Source organism: Pelodiscus sinensis, chromosome 12, assembly GCF_052426305.1.
Source record: "Pelodiscus sinensis isolate ZL-2025 chromosome 12, ASM5242630v1, whole genome shotgun sequence".
Taxonomy (NCBI): Eukaryota; Metazoa; Chordata; order Testudines; family Trionychidae; genus Pelodiscus; species Pelodiscus sinensis.
The window spans coordinates 47473312-47495512 of record NC_143063.1 but is presented as its reverse complement, the minus strand read 5'-3'; the positions used below and the strand labels follow the sequence as shown (position 1 = coordinate 47495512).

At 49.9% G+C, this 22201-nt stretch overlaps 1 protein-coding gene across 4 annotated transcripts in view; it reads right to left on the bottom strand.

Moving 5' to 3' along the window:
- ZNF469 (zinc finger protein 469) overlaps positions 1–22201 on the bottom strand; it is a 545453-nt gene that overhangs the window by 165272 nt on the left and 357980 nt on the right. For 2 of the 4 annotated variants that reach the window (XM_075939909.2, XM_075939914.2), the window contains exon 1: positions 10896–11363. The exons of the other annotated variants lie outside the window; for them this stretch is intronic. The gene's annotated coding sequence lies outside the window, so the exon portion shown is untranslated. Of the gene's footprint in view, positions 1–10895; positions 11364–22201 lie in introns of those variants that run through there. 4 annotated transcript variants of the gene reach the window in all.

The window sequence follows — 22201 nt, the reverse complement described above, 5'->3', positions numbered from 1 at the left end:
AGCCAAAGAGTAGAATCCCCAGAGCACATTTAACACATGGCTTCAGCGTTTGCAGACAGACCCATGCTTCAAAGGGCTTGCAAATAAGGTCATCATCCTACAAAATAGCTAGCATCCCATCCAGTGCTTGCTGCTTCTGAGCATGCCCATTGGCTTGCAAGAGCAGAACTCTATCAGATAGCAAAGATCTGGCTTTAATGATCTCCAGCGTCCCTCCCCAAACAAATCCTAAACTTAATGGACATCACTTGAATGGAATCCAATAATTGAAAGGCCAAACAAATAAACAAGATTATAGGGTTACCACATCTGAACTTTCAAAAAAGAGGATGCTCTTGGGAGGGAGTGTATCTGTATCCGTGTCTACAAACTCACGTAGTATTCATGAGTTATACTATATATATGAATACAACGTGCGTTGGTAGATATGGACACAGATACACCCTCCCTCAGGAGCATCCTTTTTTTTGACAGTTTAAATATGGTAACCCTAGATAAATGTCTTTGTTTTAACAGTTTCAGAGGGGGAGCTGCGTTAGTCTGTAACATGAAAAACTTAAAAACCAACTAATAGTCTGTTAGCACTTTAAAGAATAACAAAACATGTTGATGGTGTCATGAGTTTTCGTGGGCAGAAATGTGCTGTGCCCCCGAAAGCCCAACATCGTCTACATGTTTTGTTAGTCTTTAAAGTGCTAACCGATTATTTGTTGTTTTTTTGTTTTAACAATTCACCATGGATTAATTAGTAATGCAGGAGTCTCAAAAAGGTAAGATCAGAGTTTTCAGCTATTTACCACACTCCAAAAGAAATTCTGTTAAAAGAATCTTTTTCTTTCTTAAGCCAACAACACCTATGCAAACTTTGTTTGAAATGTAATCATGCAAATGTCACAAGCAAGGCCTTTTGCTCCAGTATTCATTCATGAAAACCCGAATCCTTCACTAAAGCCTGACTCCTCTACAAAAACAGTGGGAATGCTTTACAACAGGAAAACATCAAACACAAATGAAGTCAGATCCTGCATTAAGATCTGCTAATGCAAATTCTCTCAGCCCTCTGCTCTCAAGCTGTCTCCCTCCAAACAAACTACTTTTAGCTTTCTAACAGCTCCCCGCAGATGGCCACCTGTTAAACTCAACATGGCCGCAAGCAAGCTCTTCTTCTGTTCCACCTGATACTAGGTGAAAAATATTTTGGTCGAGACTCCAGAAGTACAGAGGAGTTGCATTATACAAGTCTAACAGTGGAAAAAATATTCATTCCCTGTCATATTTTTCCTGGCATTTTGCAGCTCTTGTAATCATGTCACCAATCAGTTGGTAATTAATACCAACTCCTCCTCACTCCAGCTTCTACAATAAAAGGGAAGATGAACTTGGACTAACCTCCCGCTGTTGCATTAAAAAGACAACAGAGTTTCCCCAACAGTTACCCCTCTCCCAGGTAGCCATATGCCCACCCTTGCCCCAGCATAACCCACGTGAAATTTTGACAACCACCCCTCATACAGCCTGCTCCCCAGGAGAGAGTCCTGTGTCTCTCCCCTGCACAGGTCTGACTCTTGCTGCAGCCCAGATGGGAGTCAGGATGCCCCAAACAAAACCTCCCCCCCCCCAACTCACCACACAGATGCCAGCACCCACCCCCCCATGCAGTATGTTGCCCATGGCCTTAGCCCAGCTGGGGGCTGGGAGGGAGGCCTGTCTCTTGAAGTTGCAGGCACCAGCAGCTGCAGCCCAGCTGGGAGTCAGAGTAAACACCACAACTCACTCCCCAGTCACACCAGCACCCGCCTTCCCCCGCTTACCCCATGCAATCTGCTCCCTGCCCCCCAGCCGGGAAATGGAATGCCCCAAACTCCCCTCCCCCCAGCCACTTCCTCCCTCCCTCCCTCCCCTACCAAGAGAGGGGAGCTGCCAGGTCCCCAGCCGGGAGCTGCTGCAGAGCAGGGTGAAATGCCCCCCCCCCCCCCAGCCAGGCAGCTGGGTGCCCAAGGCCCAGGGTTGCCAGATGGTTTAACCAAAAATACCCCCCTCCCCCCCCCAAAAAAACCCCACTAGGAAAAAAATTCTGTTGAGAAAAAAAAGAGGGAGACCAAAGTTGTTGAGAAAAAAAAAGGACCCCGACAACATTTATCTCACACTCACACACACACACAAATTTAAAAATAAAAAATCAGCTTTTTTGCCGATGGCCATTTTGTTTTTCTGCCAGATACAAGACAAGTCCCTGCAGAACCAGGTAAGCAGAGCGGGGCCTGGCGGGAGGTCGGGGGGGCCCAGTTGCTAAGTGTGTCGTAGGGTTGCCAAGTGTCTGGTATTTTCGCCTCCTGGCAGGGGAAAAAAATCAGAAAATACCGGACATGTTAGGTGTCTGGTATTTTCTGAATTTTTTTACTGGACAGCAGGTGAAAATACCGGACTGTCTGGGTCAATACCGGACACCTGGCAACCCTACTAAGGCCCTGGGCGAGGCTCATTCAGGCTACATCTACACTACAAGGTTTTTGTGCAAAAACCTGGGGCACGTCCACACCTCAAATGAGCTCTTGCACAATTAAATGGGCAGTTGCATGGCAGAACAGAGGGCTTTTTCCACCCTAGGTAAACCTCCTTTTCTGAGGCTTTTAGCACTACAGCTATTGCGCAAGAAGGCAAGTGTGGATGCTCCAGAGGGGGTTTCTTGTGCAAGAAACCCCCTCTGGGAAAAAGCACAGGTGCACTGCTGGCCATTCTGTGAATGGTCATCAGAGCTTTCTTGCGTAAGAGCGTCCAGCAGTGTGGATGCTCTCTTGTGCAAAAGCACATAGTTTTTGCAATGTGCTTTGAGGTGTGGACGTGCTCTTGAGCAAGAAGTTTTTGTGCAAACTCTCTAGCTCAAAAGGATTCTTGCACAAGAAGCCTGTAGTGTAGACGTAGCCTCAGCAGCTGCAGGGCTGTGGTGCACTCGACCCTTTACTGGCGATTGGAGTTTTGTTGCCAACTTCCAAGGGAACAACGGGAGCTGAGTGTGCAAGGCACCTCACAGTGGATGCGAAGCAGTGCACAGACTAGAGTTATTATTTAGCTGCATCCCAGTCGCAGTTTGGAGTCGCAGCCAACACAGGGATCTCTCTATGCTGGGTGCTGTAAGGCCCCTCCTCCAAAAAGTTATAATTGCAAAAGACAACAGACTAATAGGTGGGATGGGAAACTGAGGCACGGATAGGGGAAGTGACTTGCCAAGGCTACACAGCAAATCGGCAGCAGAGCCAGGACAGTACCCAGGTTCCCAGTCATGTGTGCTAACCACTGGACCACACTGCCTTAATGGCCGTTCTCTGAACACTGATCAGAGACAGGAGTTCTCAATGTTGGTTCCCCCCACCCCCCCCAGCGTATTATAAAAGTGCCATGTCCCACCTGTGCCACAACTACTGGTTTTCTGCATCGAAACGCCAGAGCTTGCATGAGGGGTAGGAAGCAGGCTAGATGCCTGGGACCGCACACCACAGCTTCCTGGGGGACCCATAAGTGGCTCAGGGTTGGGCTTCAGCCTCATGCAGCGGGGTTTCTCCCCTAGACCCGTGTATTCCGTAAGCTGGGTGCTTGTGTGGCCACTCAGGTGAAATGCAAATGCCGCCCAGCTGATTAGCAAAGCGCCCACAGCTAGGTTGTGTTTCTGCTGGTGGTGCGCATTCACACACACCTTGGTGTACATAACGTTTATTCCGCACAGGGATGGAAAAAAATCTGCACAGGGATGGGAAAGATTAGAGGGAGCGTTGCTCTAGATCAGCAAGTCTAATGCTGGTCCTGCTTGGAGGACCCCTGAAACCTGCTCACGGCCCCACAGGGGGCTCCAGACCCTGGGCTGAGGACCACTGGTCTAAGATGTCCCTTCTGCGTTCACCTGTCGGTGGGATTCTGAATGAGCTGAGGGAGGAACTCTGATTCAGGCTTTGCAACAGAACGGGGGCCATTCTACAGCTACCAGTGCAGTCGAAAAGCTGCAGCAGCTTCTTCCTCGGGGGGCCAACAAGGGACCGTCCTCCAGCCTCCTGTCATCAAACTCTGGGGTTCCCCTGCCCCAGAACTGGGCTGCAGGGTGCACAGAAGAGTCTTCCTGGCACGCCCCCCACCTTGCCCTGGGGCAGCAGAGTGTGACCAGACAGCAAGGGGGAAAAACCGGGATGGCGAGGGAGGGGTAATAGACATCTGTAGAAGACAAAGCCCCAAATATCGAGATTGTCCCTAAAAAATCAGGACACATGGCCACCCTAACAGCAGAACTACACCAGGTACAGGATCCCCCAGAAGAGGGCGCTGTGTTCTATGGGCACAGAGAGGCTATGGGGGGCTGACTGGGTAAAATCCTGCCCTATACCACATGCATGAGCTTCCTCAGTGCCCGCTCTGAATGCCAAGACCTGGTTGCTGGTGAAGTCAACGTTGCCACCCGCTTTGATGGAAGCAGGATCGGGCCCTAAATGTAAACAGACGCTCGAGGGCTTGGCCGGAGCGAAGTTAGGGGAGTAACAGCCAGGAACATGTGCTGAGTTCCAGCAAAGATGAAGAGGAGGGAGCTTTGCATACGCTGCACCCCACAGCAGTCACACTAGCCAGCGGCCAAGCCCCCTCTGCCTGGGGCGGGCAAGCAGGGCTCGTAGGGGCCTCTCAGACTCCTGCAGGGAAAACAAATCTCTTTGCGTCTCACTTTATCTGGCATCAGTTGATTCAGAATGGGACATTCAGAAGCCCAACCCCGTCACTTTGCCAGCTGGGATGCCAAAACCAGCCGGGACAATATCAGTGAATCTCTACAGCAGTAGATAACTGCTCATCTAATGAGCCTCAGTAGATAACTCGAGTCCAAGCGCGGACCAAGAAACCATCATCCCGCCCTGCTGGTTTATTCTGCGTCTCTGCCAGTAGGCTCTGACTCCGGCCGCGTTCACTGGGAAATTCAGGCTAAGTCCAGCCCGCAGAGTGAAATCGGAAGACACTTTTCTGAAATTTGGCACGTCCACACTGTGCCAAGCTTTGGACAAGAGTGCTCTTGTGACACACCCCTTATTCCTTGTAAAATGAGGTTTGCGGGGGGTGGGGGGGGGTGAAAAAGCGCCTCTGCATTTTCGAAAATTTTCCCAAAAAAGCAGACATGTTCCTTGGACATGGCGTTGCTTTTCCAGGATACCGCCAATGTGCCGGGAAACAGCTGCAGACTAGACGTAGCCTCGGAGCGGCTGCTCTTCCTTACACGCGGCGAGTGGAGCGAAAGGTGAGAGGAGGCGCAAAGGGAACGAGCGTGACAGGCTGACAGCTTTTGTCCAGACTCCCCCCTCCTGTTATTATCATGCTGGAAAAGCATTTGGGGGGGACCTGCTGAGCCACTGAGGTGGCTCGTTATTGTCTGGCCCGGGTGTAAAGGAGGTCTGGATGATTGGAGGGACCAGGAAGACGGTGAGGGTGGGCTGAGTCCTGCCAAGGGAGGATCCCTAAGGCCAACAAATACTGCGGAAGATTAAGGTGACCCTCTGTTGTATTAATGAGAATGGCTGTGTCAATAAAAGCAAACCACTAGGGCTACTGCCAGCTTTGCCAGCAGAGCCTATGCAAATGAAGCTCAGATTAGCATATCACCACACTTCATTTGCATAATTTATGCACACTATTTTTGCGCAAGGGGTTTTTGCACAAAAACAAGTAGTGTGGATGGGGGAGGGGTTGTGCACAAAAGCCCTGTTTTGCGCAAAATCCTTATGCCGAGAGGGTTTTTGCACCCTTCCCCCTGTCCACACTACTTGTTTTTGCACAAAAACCTCTTGCACAAAAACAGTTTACATAAATTATGCAAATGAAGCATGGCAATATGCTAATCCACGCTTCATTGCATAGGCTCTGTCGGCAAAGCCGGCGGTGTAGGCGAAGCCTAATTAGAGAGAGAAAACAGAGTCTGCTCTTCTGAAGTGCCTTTCAGTGAAGGAATTCCAAGCCTTGCACCTCGCTCAGCCGTCTCAGCCCCACCCAGTGTATTGCCCTCCTCACACAGACGTGGGAGCTGAAGCCCAGAAGTGACCTGTCTACAATCACAGCCCAAGCTAAAGTCAGAGCTGAGAACAGAACTGAGAGCTCTTGCCACCTGGTGGCACACTGTGACCATTGGAGCACACTCCCTCCCTCCTGTTCCCTTAGACATTGCGGCCCATCATGGATGGCGGGTATGCGAGGCAGGGGAAGGCGTTGCCTTCCCAAAGAACCAGCCTGGCCCCGCCCATGCTCCACTCCCAGAGCACCCACTGTTGGCCTACTGGAGGCAGAGTGCTGCTGCCCCAGACTGCCCGCCCTTCCCTGTGCTGCTAGGCTGGGGAGGTGTATTCCTGCCCTCGCTGTGCTCGGGGGGGGGGGGGGCAGCATGTTGCCCCGCCTTCCCATGGTGCGGGGGAGGGAAGAGAAGTAGCTTGGCTCCCATGGGGGCGGGGCCTCAACAGAAGGGGTGGGGTTGGGAGGATGCCCTTATACATCGCCTGTGCCAGAAAATACACCGTTCTCTTGGGGGACCTGAGAATGCAAACATGCCCAGGTGTGCTCATGTTCTAGCCGAAGCCTGTTCCCCGGGTGCTTGCCTTTTATGAGCAGAGGTGCCATTTCTGAACATGCACTAAAGAACCGACCCTAGCGCTGCTGGGGAGAACGACGTCTCCACTTCGCTCAGCTGCCTGATGTCGGGGCTCCTCGATGAACCGCCCACGTTCCAACTCTCCTAGGAAGAGGCAGCATGTTCGCAGCCCCAATAAATTATTGTGAGCGGGACCTTCCGAGAGAGAGAAAAGGGGTCTAGTGGCTGCTTCTAGGTTTGCAGTTTCAGCAGCGCACCATATTATTATTGAGAGCTGCTCTCTAAGCACTGCATTCAATTGAAATGAGTGTGCCGGAGGGGTTTGCTGGGCACCGCCGTTAAACATTTGCTAGGTATTAGCTCATGATTCCTTCTTCCCATGTTCTCTGGAATCGTCACGTTTTCAGTTGGCTTGTAGGTAGATCCGCTCGGCTGACACCAGCCCTTTTATGACAGCGGTGACCTACTGAACCCTAGGCTGGTGGCATCATTTTAAAAACAGCCAGCTGGGTTTGACATTTCCTGTGACTGTACATTTGCAAAGGCTTTTAGACCGAGAAGAAAGAAATCCCAACTTCTTGTGTTTGTGGTTAGAAGAGCTGGCCAAGGACAAGCGATTTTGAAACCTCTACAAATATTAGATTGTCTAATCTCCCAGGGCCGACCAATTTGATGTCCGGATGCTGTCATGAACAGGCAGCAACAGACATGCACCACTCACTCGCGCGTTGGAGCAACTGGGATCAGCAACACTCCCCGTTTTCAGCCGTGCAGGTTTTATTTGCTTATGGTTGTTGGTAACTGTTGCTTAGTGGAGGGGTTCTGGCCCTGGAACACCTCTCTACTCCAGGAACTAAAAGCTAGACTATACGCAAGACATCTCCAGGATGCAGCAAGGCAAACGGCGTAGATGCTGAGGTCGGCTCTGCCCAGCAGACCTTCAAATGGCCAGCGGACACAGTCTGATAATCACCACCTGGGTACATGCCTAGCTGCAGCCTTCAACGGGGCAACCAGGTACTGGCAGATTTCAGTCTGGAGGCAAGTAATGCAGTTACGGTGGCTGGAATCGGACTCTGGGGGTTCCTAAAATCAGTTCCTTGGTAGGATGAGGTACATTCCTGCCTCAGCTTTCCTGTCTCCCTTCGAAAGCAGCAGAAAAATACCCCCAGAACAAAACAAAAAGTTTGATTGCAAGCAGCCACTGCTTTGCTACAGCCACTTGACAAGACGGCAAGTCTTCATGGAGAACGGAATGCTTTTTTACAATACTCTGGGGCAAAGACTCCAAAATCGACCGATTCGGTTAAAACCCCCTAGAAACTGGCAATACGAAATTAGCTCCTTCATGCGACTCAATACATCCAGCTGCTGAAGAGACAACCTTCCAGCAGGGACCATACCCTCACGGCAAATGATCCTGCTTCCCAGAGTTAAGGTGTAAACCAGGGTGGGGAAACTTTTTGGGTCGGGGGCCACTGACCCACAAAAAATCAGTTGGGGGTCACACACAAGTGAGAAGCCAAAAAAGAAACCCCTCACGGACATGGAGAAAGATGGTCCCCACATTCCGCTTGCACACCAGAACCTGGCAAGGCCTGGGCTAGTAGATTTTGTGTGTTCTCTGGTCCGACAATGGGGCAGTGGGGAGACTGGAGCGCCAGCGTGGGCTCCCCAATGTTGGGGGGGAAGGCTGAGTCTTGGGGACCATATCCAGGCAAGCTGGGAACTGCATCTGGGCTCCAGGCCTGAGTTTCCCCACCCCTGGTGTATGCTAATAATCATTTAAAAACAAACCCGACCATTGGGCCTTACAAACAATTTCTACCTGCAGATCTCAATGCGCCTCACAAGGTGAGGCAAGCTGTCTTCTCTTTACCACACAGATGGAGGAACAGCGTTGAAGAGACCTTTCCCAGGTCACTCCCCATCTCCCCCGGCTTGCACCTTTGGGGTGTCACTGACACGTGTACAAAGCGCTACCAAAGGCGTCAGTGATGCCACAGGGGTGCAAGGCAGGAGGGAATGCAGCCCAGCCAATCCAGAGCAGAATCAGGATGAGAAACCAGTTCTTGACTCCCCAAATCCACAGCTCATTTACCGTGTTACAGCTGCACTGGAGGATCAAAGCCTTCCAGGTGCTGTTACAGCACTGAGGCTATGTTCTGGACCTACCCACCCCTCAGGAGTGAACCTGCCTGCAGGAAGTTGTCACTGCGCTAGCTCGTGATTAAGGATATAAAATCCCTTGTCAGTTGTTAATTGGTTAAACTATAGGTTTAACTGGTTAACTACCCACTGCATTGGGGGGGGGGGGGGAGCTGTTCCAGCTGGCAGTTAACCGGTTACCCTGGTAAGCATGCTGGTAAGGCAATGCTTACCAGTTAGCCCGTTAAACCTTTACACCTCGACTCAGAACGCCTGCGGCAGAATCTGCGTTTGCAGCACGTGAGTAGATTCTGAATGGGACGGAAAGGAGAAAGCACCTGCTAACAGCGGCACCAAAACATCCCAAGGAGCAGATCCCAGGCGGGAGAGTCTGGCACCACAGGGAGAAGTGTCTTAGTCCAACTCTCTATGGGCGGGTGACACGTTCCGTCTTGGTGCGGAGATTGGACAGATGCACAGATTAGCTAGACAGATGCCACTTTTACCATAACCCCCACCAATGTGTCCTATATGTCATTCATTCAAAAACCCACTTCTGGTTTTCAGGTAGAAAGTGAAACACCTCACGAAACTGCCCGGGAGCCTTTGAGAGCAGCGACCCAAGACAATTCACTCAAGACGCGCGTTTCCATTTGGCTGCAATAAAGCGCTTTTAAAAAAGGTAACTTGATATTTGAAATATTAGTCTCAAAATGTCAGAGGAATTCATCGAGAGCCTGGGCATGTTTCTACCCTGACAACCAAAATGAATTCTCAGTAGTTGGTCCCTCCCCATGGGCATTATTGTACAGCGCTGCTCTTCAGTTGTCCTGGGGGACCTTTGTTTTTACGGATATGGTCAGATGCCGAGACATGATGCGCACCCACAAGTTCTGTAAAAACCAGCGCCGTGCGGGCACTCAGTACCAACCCGGATCAAACCCATCGTCAATCAGCTGTGTGGGATAGGCACCATGCCATAAGTGCGCCCGTATCTCATCACTGTAAAGCAACCAGTACGCGTGCGGTATTATACATATCGTTACGTGTGTTCATAGTCTCCAAAGGGTCAATGCAAATTATTTAGGAACAAGCCTTTCTTGTACCGTTTTCCCCATTTAGGACACCACAAATAAATACACTGTGAGGGGTGGTACTTTTGATACATTCAGCTGTCTGTCATCTGAAGTGGGTTTTTGCCCACGAAAGCTCACGATACTGTCGATATTTTTTTGTTAGTCTCTAAGGTGCCACAAGACCACTTGTTGTTTTTTAAGCTTTTTATTGTCAAATCAGTGTCCATGGGAACTTCGCTTCAATGAAAGCTGCTGGATCCAGCCCCAAGGCAAGTCTTTTAATGAAACGTCTCTGCTTTAACTTTCTGCATATTTGCACTAGAGCTCTTCTTAAAAAGAAGAGATGGGTTATGACCCTACGCAGTGTACTCTCTCTCTCTGTGTCTCTCACACACACACAAATCTTGATACTTTACACACGCAATAAAATCTTGATACTTTACACACACACGCGCACACTAAAATCTGGATATGGTACACATGCAATACAATCTTGATACTTTCCACACACGCACACATACACACAAACTAAAATCTTAATACTTTACACATGCAATAAAATCTTGTTACTTTACACACACACACAAACAATAAAATCTTGATACTTTTTTTTCAAATCCTCAAACGAGGAGATTTATTTCTGACTGCCAGTAAATTTTCCATTTTTTCCATATTTTTCCTAACAGGCACTCGAGTGCTCTATGCAAAAACACCAAATCAGCTGAAGTATTTCTCTGCTGTTTCCTGTATTCGTTCTCCTCTGAAAGCAGCAATTGTTTGGGAGTTTCCCCCCCACCCCCGCCGCTTTTTGATAAGTTTTAATACCTGCATGCACTATCCAACAACATCTGTAAGCGCTACCTTCTGCGGTGTTGGGTTACAGGGCATCTTCAGACCCACAGAGGAAAGTTTTTGCACACAGAGGCAGACAGATCTTGCACTGCTGCAGTTTCCAAGCGCGGCTATCCCCCCCAAGGCTGAAAACTCCCCCCTCAAACTCCCAGCAATTCCACACACACCCCCATTTGTGATGCAAGAAATCAAAGGGATTGTCCAGAGAACTCCCTCACCTTTCCCTCTCGGAGATGGCAGCTCCCCTTTGCTGTCTTTATAGTCTCACTGCACTACCTCCAGTCTTCAGCTCAGAGCTGGGAATAGCATTAGGCTCCCGCTTTAGACCAACATCACAGGAGAGAAAGCCTCAGATCCAAGTTCCAGAAGACCAACGGCCATGCCCAGCCCTATGCCACGGGGCTCCAGGTTGGTTGTAGTTGTCCTAGTGACAGGGGAAGGATTGGAGTGGAGGAAGCATGACTGCGCCTCTGGTGTTTGCTGATGACTTCACCTCATTAGCATGCTCCTGATAGTTTCCTCTGACTGTCTTTTACTGACTTTAAGGCTCTGCTAATCAAAATACTGTAGCGCTTAACTATTTCCTGGCTCCCAAGAATTGGACTCAAACAGCCCCGCGGAAGATGAACAGGAGCAGAACGTCAACATGCCACATACACCAGACAGAGCCGGCGTCCAAAAGCAACAAATGCGATTCGAGTGTGCCGTTTATTGTCACAACATGCAGTCTAAATAAGCTCCGGTTTTATCATCTTCACAAGGGCAAAATGTTCCCCTGCAGAACCGATTTCCTGAATCGCACAGGATTTTTTGAAGTGAATGGCTGCAAATGGAACGCACATACCTAGCGTGGGGCACTGTCCCACGTATGGGCACTTAGACCACATACAGCGAGAGATCGGAACAAGGGAGCTTTACAGCCTAAGCTGCAAGGCAGCTGGCTTCATAGCGTAAGCTGTAGAAGTCCCTGCATTGCGGTCCCAAGTTCAAATCCACCAGGTGGGGGTTACACAAAGATACAAGTAGTTGCAGTGTCCTGGGATGAAGAAATGCCTATAAGCAGGGCTTGCCGAGCCGCGGCGAGCCCTGCTCACCAGCCGCACTGTCCGGCGTTCTGAGCATGCGCAGATTGCCCGAACCTGGCTCTTCCAGGATGTAATCTACTTGCCACGGGCGAGTAGATTACATAGATTGTTGAGCCCTGCCTATAAGCCCTTTACTTCAAGAATTACAAGAACTTAAAGGTATGTCTACACTGCAATGCTATTCTGAAATAACTTAGTCTGCATCTAGGCAATTATTTCCAAATACTGTCAAGCCGGATGACTTCTTAGTCCAACTCCTGTGACCCTCATCCAATGAGGAGGAAGGGAAGTCAGAGGAAGAGGACTCTATTTCAAAATAAGTGCTGTGTAGACGCTCCCATTCAAAATAAGATACGCAACTGACATTGCCCGATTTGCATAGCTTATTTCGAGTTAAGCCCTGAGTGTAGACACGGCCAAAGGCATGCATGAAGCTGATTCATTAGCTTTTCACACAAAGGGTACGTCTACACAGCAGCGATATTTTGGAATAACTGATGTTGTTCCAAAATAACACAGCACGTGTCTACACTACAAGCCTTTATTTCAAAATAATGTTTTTCGAAAGGAGGACTTCTTACTGTAACTCCTGTAACCCTCATTTCACGAGGAGTAAGGGAAGTCGAAGGAAGAGTGTTCTTTCTTCAACTTCCTGCTGTGTAGACAGTGCCAAAAGTCGAATGAAGCTATTTCGACTTCCGCTATGCAATTGACATCGCTGAAGTTGTGTAACTTAATTCAACTTTTGTGTAGATGTGCCCAGTGTGTCCTTATTTACGCAGCCTCCAACAGCATAGCATCTGAGTACGCAGATTACTGAGTTTATCCCTGGGAGGCAGGAACTTAACATTATTTCCATTTTACAGATGGGAAAACTGAGGCACGGAGCAATCAAGTAATTGGGCCATGGTCACACAGGGCAGGGTTTGACTCCAGTTCTTTGCATTGCTATGCTTCTCAGTTTGGAGCATGTCTCCAGGCTCCTCTGCACAGACACGGCTGCACCATTGCAACACATAGTATAGCCAGCTGCTGGCGTGAAGGAAGGGATTTTTCCACCATGCCCACTGACAGGGAAGTACCAAGGGGGCAGTTGCCTGGGGCCCAGTGATTCAAAGGAACCAGCCAGCTCTGAGGACTGAGGGGGCAGGGTGTTCCACGCTTTGGATGGCACAGAGGGCTGGCTGCCCTCAGCCCCGCCCCTTCTGCCCTCAGCCCCGCCCCTTCTGGGAGCAGGGAGTCTCCCCTTGCTTCAGGGCCCACAGAGTCTGTCAGCTCCCCTGAAATCCACCCCTGTGAGAGGTGGCCGTGTCTGTAAGGGGGTGGAGGACGGTTCAGCACATCTCTCCCTAGCCACAGAGAGAGATCGAGCTACTTTTTCGGTGTAGGCCAGGCCCAAGTCTCTACTGGAGGCTAGCCTCAGAGGTGGGCTTAGCAAGGTGAGGGGGAAGGAGCAGGGCTGAGAACTCCGTGCGCATTGGGGAAACTTGCTCAAAATGGGCTTGTTTGAACCTGCCACAGCCCTGGAAGTGCTGAAGATCGCCAGATTAATTTGACAGGAAAAGAGCAGGCAAAAAGCAACACCTCCCTTCCCCCATGCTCTTATCCAATTAGCACCTGATCCTTGCAGCGAAGGGGGCTGGCCCGGAGAGCATCTAATAAAAGCCTGATGTGCCGGCTGATTGCAGCACACAAAGCTGCAGTAGCCTGAGCAGCTGCGCTCAGCGAAGCCACGACCTGATTCAGACACAAGATGAGGTCAAGAGCTCATGGGTCTCTGAGCGTCTGTTTCTCCACACAGGAGGTGACCTGCATTTTTGTCTAATGATTCACAGACTCAGCTGCACACGTCCCCTGTCTGTTCCACGTGGGGCTGGCCTATAGGAGCACCGGCTCTGCGGCAAGCAGAGGTGTGAATTTACCCGGCCCCCCGCTAAGGGCATGCCTGCACCGCTTATGACAGCGAGCCTCTACGCCGGGGTCAACGGGCTCACATCAGGGAGCTAAAAATACCACTGGGAGCACTGCAAGTCGGGCTGTGAAGCATAGGGGGGTAAGAAGTGAGCGGTCTTCAGAGCCCGAATTCCCACCTGAGCAGCAAACTAAAAGCGCTGTCTACATAGCTATTTTTAGCGCGGTAGGATGATCCCAAGTCTGTCGACCTGGGCTTAGAGGCTCCCTGCCATGGGCTGCCTACCACTGGCTGTGTAAATTGTACACTAAGGAACAGAGTGGACTCTGTAACATCTCAGTAAAAGCTCCCTAGGGTAATTGTTTTCAACCTTTTTTTCATTTGCAGACCCCCTTAAAATGGAGGCACAGACCCCTTTGGAAATCAGAGGCTATGTCTACACTACAGAGTTTTTCTGGGATACCGGGTGTCCCGGAAAAACTCTGCCGCGTTCAGGGAACGCGTTCGCTTTTTTGGAACGTTTTTTGAAAAAGTGGGTGTGTTCTTTTGGAAGCCCTGTATTCCTCATTTTACAAGGAATAAGGAATCTTCTAAAGAGGAGGTTTTCCCACCTTGGCCCTGGGTAGGTGGGCCTAATGTCGGAAAGCTTCTTCCGAAAAAAAAGTGGAAAAAGAACGCAGTGTAGACATAGCTGTAGACACAGTCTGCAGTCTCCTAGGGGTCTGTGGAACACAGGTTGAAAACCACTGTCTTGGTGCATTTTCTAAGCCCTTAGGGTATGTCTACAGTAGCCCCCTAGTTCGAACTAGGAAGGCTAATGTAGGCATTCGAAGTTGCAAATGAAGCCCGGGATTTAAATAACCTGGGCTTCATTTGCATCTTCCCGTCCGGGCGCTATTTTTAAATCCCCTTAGTCCAAACTAACTGCCCGCGGCTACACACGGCTGTCAAACGTTAACTCGAACTAAGTCCTGAGTTCGAATTAACTATTATACCTCGTGGAATGAGGCACAACAGTTAACTCGAACTAAAGACTTAGTTCGAGTCAGGGGCGGATATAGGGAAGGGTGAGCGGGACGGCCGCCCCGGGCCCCGCGCTTCAAGAAGCCCCACGCATGCGCCGTGGCAAAGGGGGGCCCCGCGAAATTGGGCTGCCCTGGGCCCCGCAAAATGATCATCTGCCCCTGGTTCGAGTTAACGTTTGACTGCCACGTGTAGCCGCGGGCAGTTAGTTCGGACTAAGGGGATTTAAAAATGGCACCCAGACGGGAAGATGCAAATAAAGCCCGGGATATTTAAATCCCGGGCTTCATTTGCAACTTCGAATGCCTACATTAGCCTTCCTAGTTCGAACTAGGGGGCTAGTGTAGACATACCCTTATAGAGAGATAGGAGCTGAATGAACAATTGGTGGTTTGGTTTGCTGGCCACATTAGTGGGATATGGGAACTTAGGAAAATCCACTGTTTGGAGTGGAACAAACCCTTTCCTTCAACCTCAAACAAAACATTTTGTTCCAGTTGAGGTTTGTTGTTTTTCTAATTAAATCTAGCTAAATTTCAAAACAGAACGTAGTTTTGGAATGAAAAGTTGAAATGCTTCATTTAGAAAATGTTGCAGTGAAACTTTTCGGACTTTCTCCTGTTTGTGTGTTGTTTTCAGCCAAGACTATTTGCCAAATTTGACCCAAATTCACAAATAGGTGAGATCTACCCGAAACTGTGTTTTCCAGTGAATAAACTATTGATCCAAAACATTTCATCCATCTCAACCTAGAACACCAGGAAGTTGGGACTCCTTCTGGAAAAAAGAAAGAGCTGAACTATAACAACTGTTTTTTAAAATTTCTTCTTCTTCTTCCTCCTCCCCCATTTTCTAAGATTTCCCCAACAGGCAGCTTTAGCTTCAAAATTTCAGGCAAGAACTGGAATAAAGACAAACAGATTTTCAAGGAGACCAGAGGTCACCTGCCCCTTGGAAGGCATTTAAGAGTAGAAATGACTCAACTACTTTGTGGGAAACTGGAATGTCTTTGAAACCCGCCCCACTTTTCAGAAGCAAATGGAATGGAGCCTCTGGGGAGTGTCTGAAATGTTCAGAGAGGTGTTTCCATCCAGCGGTACCAAACAGGAGACTGTCCTGGTAGCTTCTCCAACTGGATTTCCTGTGGAACAACCCATCCCCACAAATGTGTGGAGAATCTCTTCCAAGGCCCTGTGCTTTTTCAACTCCTGCTGAAATCAATGGGAGCTGAGGGCCCTCAGCGTTTCTCAGGAGGGTTGCTGAGAGCGTGGTGAACGTTCTCGAGAGCAGTGCTTTGGGTGCTTTCTCCAAATGGCAGCCAAACCCGGAATTTCCGAAGGCAGGTAGCACAGCAGGTGTTGAACAGGTAACTTGTATTGCGCTCACTGCAGGCCTGATCCAAAGCCCAGTGAAGTTAATGGGAGGTTGATCCAATATGAAGTGCCGGGGGACTGAACCGCATAGAAATAGCTATTTCCATGACTATTGACAACTCTCTTCCTGAGGTAAATCACTTTCACTTACTTATTTTGCAATTTCAGCACAGCTTGTCAGCACATATGTAACAATGAGGCGAAGGGCTCTGCGAGGGAGTGGAGAACCACAGACAACTAGAACTGGAAGGGTGTGTCTGCTCTAGCGAACTATTTCAAAATGACTAAGTTCAACTTAACTCCCGAGTTTACAAAATCAAAATAGCGTGTCCCCACTACGGGGAAGCCAGGAAATAAGTCCGAGGCAGGCTCTGTTCTTATGGACTCACCACCTCAACGTAAAGCCCCAGGAAACCCTGGGGAGTCATTAGTTCGAATGACTCTGGGGAGTACAGTAGTTATTCCAAAATAGTAAAACATGTGCTCAGCACTCCAGGCGTTAAAGAAAGCCTCTGGACCCAGCTAGCCCCGCCCCATTTTACCTGCAACCAGTGCCAGGCCTGGTGGGGAGAGAAAAGGAAGGAGCCTGGCTCAGTTTGGGGCTGTCCAGTGAGGAGGTAGGAGCTTGGTTTGGGGGTCTGAGGCCTCAAACCAGAGCCTGGCTGCCCTGTAGCCATGGGAGCAAGTAAGCCCCCACCTCTGGCTACGGGGCAAAAAGTGGGGGAGGAACCTAGTGAGAAACCCCAACTAAGGGGAACCTGGACTCTGGGGGCCACACCCCAAACTTAAGGACTTGGATAAGGAGTGGCTTAGAGTTCCCGGGCCAGGAAGAAAGGGGGAAAAGGGGACCAGCCTCCCCCGCCTTTTCTGTCCACCTCCTCAGTGACCTAGCCACTAGGCTACCTAGCCTTCAGGGACCCAGGCATGGGCTCTTACGCATCCATGTAAAGTTAAACACGTGTTTCGATGCTTTGCTCAATAGGAACAAACTTAAGCACAATGCGTACAGTGAAGCACGTAAGTGTGTTGCGGAGTCAGGCACAAAAGGTGGCAACTCGAGTGGCTAAGCTTGTGGGTACATCCACAGTTATAACACTTGCATAACCAGACTGATTCCAGCTAAACGATACCATCCTTTCACACTCCCATCCTTCTGGGGCGAAAGCCAGAGTGGCACGCTACATCTCAGGGAAGATCCAGAAGGTCAGCCAACTTGGGCGGTAGCAGAGCAGCTAGAGGAAAGAAGCCAGCGTCTGGGCCCCACACCAATATCTGAGACCCTCTGCATTCAAATGTTAAGTATCCTACCTGGCCGTGCCTCAGACGTCAGGTGAAGCCAGCTCGCCACACTCCACAGGGTTTTACTCAAAGGATACCCTGAGCTGCCCTCAGAAATAAACAGGAAATTAGCCATAGAGTGTAGAGATCCAGAGAAAGGTCACAATTTTCACTGACAAATGCAGCCAACATTCCACCTCATCCTACCCTGAGGAGAAACTTTGCAGGAAAACTTTGCAGCAACGTGACACTTCAGGACTGAGCTTTTTTTTTCTTTTGGCAAGACCATTTCAGATGAGAACCAAAGAAAAATCCCAATTTTGTTCTGTTGCAGACCAGCAAATCGCCCTCTCTCCCCTTCGTAGGTGAAGTCCTCTCATCCCAGCTCAGCTGAGGAGATTGCCATGGTTGGACAATCTCTCGCCAGACCAATCCAACCCTCTTCATTGAGGTAAATGGCCTTTCCCTAAAAATATCCTCAACGATTCTTTATTCACAGCAAGAAAAGGATGGGTCAGAATTCACCTGTAGACTGTACGTACAACTGCGATTTCAGATGTGGGTAAGGAAAACAGGAGCGTTAACAAGAGGACATATGTGCCCTTGTGTGTAGCGAGGGGATCTAGCGACCTTCTAAACAACTAGCAGGTGTTAATTGTGTATGTGTTTGCTAAACTTTCATAAGAACATAAGAATGGCCACACTGGGTCAGACCAAAGGTCCATCCGGCCCAGTATCCTGTCTGCCGACAGTGACCAATGCCAGGTGCCCCAGAGGGCGTGAACTGAACAGGTAATGATCAAGCGATCTCTCTCCTGCCATCCATCTCCACCCTCTGACAAACAGAGTCTAGGGACACCATTCCTTACCCATACTGGCTAATAGCCATTGATGGACTTAACCTCCATGAATGTATCTAGTTCTCTTTTAAACCCTGTTATGATCCTAGCCTTTCCTGCAAGGCATTCTGTTGTGGCCCCGCAAGAGTGTGACTCACACTCCTGCTGGGGATGCGGTTCTGTCCCACGGCATGGCACTGAGACCACATAAGAGAAGCTGCAGCCTTAGCTGAGAGCCAGCTGGCTTGTCGCTCCTGCGGTAGAGGCTCATGCCCGGAGATCCCAGGTACCGATCTACCTGTCGGAGATACAAGGGCCCCCTGGGGAGTCTCCCTCAGCAAGCAGAAAAGGGCAGTGGCTTTCATGAAGGTGGGGCTTTTGATCCTAGCGCCACGGAGTGCTAACTAGGCTTTAGGTTTCAAGGTCGCTCCTTTGCGGAAAAAGTCAAGGAGACTTCACTAGGGAAGAACAAACTTCTGATAGGGCTCAGCCCCCCCTTGGAAGCCATCCTAGGAGAATTACGTCCTTGCCAGAGAACCATGGCAGTTCAAAGCCACCCTCTCACCAGGACCGTATCCAAGGTTATAGCTTTTTAGGGCCGTTTCTGTAGCCTGCGACTTGTTTCATCCCCGTTATGTTCTGTGGGACATTTCCATTAAGGCCGACCCAAATTCCATCGTCACGCCCTGCCGTGCCCCCTGTAGCTTTGAGTAATAACAGACTTTGCACTCCGGATACAGTGTGCGTCATCCAAGGGTCTCAGAGTTTCTGGAAACCCCACTAAGCTCTCCTGGGTAGAGCAGTGAGTCAATGGTATGTCCATGAGGCAATTCAGCACGCCTGACCCAGGTTCGTGGGTTTAAGCAGTAAAATGGCTGGAGCCCAAGCTCTGGGACCCCGGGACGTCCTGCTTTTCAGGCCCCAGGACTGTCCTTAGGATTTATGGGGGCCTACACAGTCCTATTAAACTGGTGCCCCTGTGCCCTACAGCAGCTGGCAGGGGGAGGGGGCCTTTTTTAGAGCTAGGGTTGCCAGATACTTTTGCAAAAAATCCCGAACATGGCGGGGAAAAAAAAATTGGTTCAGAAAAAAAAAAGGTCACTGCACCTTTAAATTCCCACTCCTCACGCCCCCACTAGATGCGGCAGGGGGAAAGTATCCCCTCTGGCCTTCAATCCAAGAAAAGCAGAAAATACCGGACATTTTATATGTCTGGTATTTTCTGGTTTTTTTTTAATCAGACAGGAATTGCCGGACTGTCCAAGCGAAAACTGGACACCTGGCAACCTTAGTTAGAGCTGTGATTTTATAATCTTCAGCAACACACTAATGCAATGTTTTAAAGCAAACTGTTTACGTCGCTGTGTGTTCTTGTAGCCCGTTCAGTTGCGGGTCTTTTTCTCGTTGGATTTCTTTTCTGTCGCTTGTTGGGTAGCTGTCGGGGAGATTGTCTGGGTGGGTCACAGATGAAAGAGAGAGATTACTCTGATCTCAGACCCAGCACTGCTGGCCAGGCCACAAAGAACCCCTCCCTACAAATACAGAAGAGAGGGAAAGCGACATAGACGGCAGGACATGGGAGCTGAGGAAGGGCACCTCTTCTTTTCTTATGAACATCAGTCACCCCTGCCCTCTCCCCTTCCTCGTTCCGCCCCCACCTTCTCCTCTTCTGGATTATATCACCCCGGAAAACCCAACCATGTCCCAAAAAATTCAACTTGGGAACTATTTAAACAATGCAGCAACATGTTTTCTTAAATAACAAACATACATAAATGCTAATTGAATCATGCTATTCGATCGAGAATAATGGGTGGAAACGCTGAAACTGATACACTTTGTTTTTTATGACTTGTGACAGACAAAAAGAAATACAAAGGCCCATGGGGACTGAGCTTCATTTGTGTTGTATGGCCAGAAGGGACCATTGAAAACATCTAGGCCGACCTCCTACATGACCAAGGCCAGGGAACTGCCCCGAATTAATCCCTGTTTGAACTACAACAGATCTTTCGGGGAAAAAAACATCCAGTTTTGATTTAAAGCCCAGCCCGTGCCAACCCTCCAGATGAGAAAGAGCCGCTTTCTTAAGCAGCCCGGCATCTTCTCATATGAATGAAAAGGCTGAATTACTTAACGAGCGACAAACGACTCTGTAAACGAGTCGACGGCAAACAGACGGGAGACACTGGTTCGATAGAAACCGTTTACACGGGTGCACCCGCACTTTTTGGCACATCGTGGGGGCCACACGCTGCCTTTGCCAAAAGTCAGAGCGGTGGGCGTGTCAATATTTGGCCACCCAAAACGGCATGGGAAAAAACTTGGCTGAGCACGTCAGAGGCAGGCTTGATGCTTCTTTTTTTTTCCCCACCCGCGGCTGCGAGCTTCACTCAGGCTTTTTGTTGATTACTTTCCAACACCCTCTCATTAAGAACACTAGAACGACCAGACTGGGTCAGACCCATGCTCCATCCAGCCCATTATCCTGTCTGCTAACCGCGGCCAATACCAGATGCCCCGGAGAGCGGGAACACAACAGGTAATCCTCACGTGATCCCTCCCCTGTCACCCATCTCCAGACAAACAGAGGCTAGGGACACCATTCCTACCCATCCTGGCTCATAGCCATGGATGGACCTAACCTCCACGAATCTATCTAGCTCTTTTTTTAACCCTGTTCAAGTCCGAGTCTTCACCACATCCTCTGGCAAGGAGTTCCACAGGTTGACTATGTGCTGAGTAAAGAAAAACTTCCTTTGGTTTGTTTTAAACCTGCTGCCCATTCATTTCATTGGGTGACCCCTAGTTCATATGTTGTGGGAATAAGTAAATAACTTTTCCTTATTCACTTTTTCCACACCAGTCATGATTTTATAGACCTCTGTCCTATCCCCGCCCCTGCCCCCACCTTAGTCTCCTCTTTCCTAAGCTAAAACGTCCAAGTCATTTTAATCTCTCTCACATGGGACCCGTTCCAAACCCCTCCTCATTTGTGATGCCCTTTTCTGAACCTTTTCCAGTGCCAAGAGGTCATTCTCAATGGCCATCTTGTCTCTCTGGTACACAGGACCCCATTGGCTCTGTTTCCTCCTCCTGCCCTGTCAGAGGGGCAGCCAAGGCCCCAGAAGAACGTGATGGGAACAAACACAGTGATTCCCCCCCCCCCCCCCCCCGGTTATCAGTGATAGTCAAAGGCGATAAATGAGGGAGGGGAGCAGGAGGGCGGGTCACATGCCCCCCCTCCAAGTTGCTTCTTGGTAACACGAACTGAGCATGCTCAGGGACATCTCTTGAAATTGCTGTCCTCATTCTGTCCCCTCCCTAATGGCAGGTCCCGTCAATCTCCGGCCAGCCAGAAGCTGGCCCGCAGAGCCTATGTTCAGAATCCGGTCTTTAAGGCCGCCACCATGAATGGAAAAACTAGTGACTCTGCACTAGGCCCAGGAGAGAGGGAGGTAAATGCCGGCCAAGGGGGGAAAGCACAGGGTGTCTGTCAGAAGGCTCCACAGGGCCATTTTAACAAGCTGTGATCCAACAGGCATATTGTCTTCATTTCCCTGGGCGCCTCTGCACGCCTCCTCATTGCGGAGAGAAAATCTGCCACAGCCAGCAGGATCCCAGGTGATGCTCTGATGTCCCCCCCCTTTCCTCACCACCCTGCCCCGATCAGCCAAAGAAGGGAGAAGCGCTGACAGCTTTTGCACCTCCGGCATCCAGGTGAGCGTCCCTTCGCCCAGCTGCACGCGTGAGCCGACCTCGCGACGCCCGTTCATGAAGGCTCCGAACGAGAAGTCTCCCTGGAACCGGGTGTGCACATGGAAGCGTGACTCTGAAGTGGGGCTGGCAGGCAACTGCCAAAAACATGTTTGGCTTCCAGCACAGAGAGAACGGGGATGGTGAAGGGAGGGAGGGGAATGAGGACAGTTAAAAAAAACAAAAGCAGCCGAGTCATTTGGAACTGGCCCATAAAGTCAGCAAACAGGCCAGGGAGGTCCCACTGCACATGTTGGA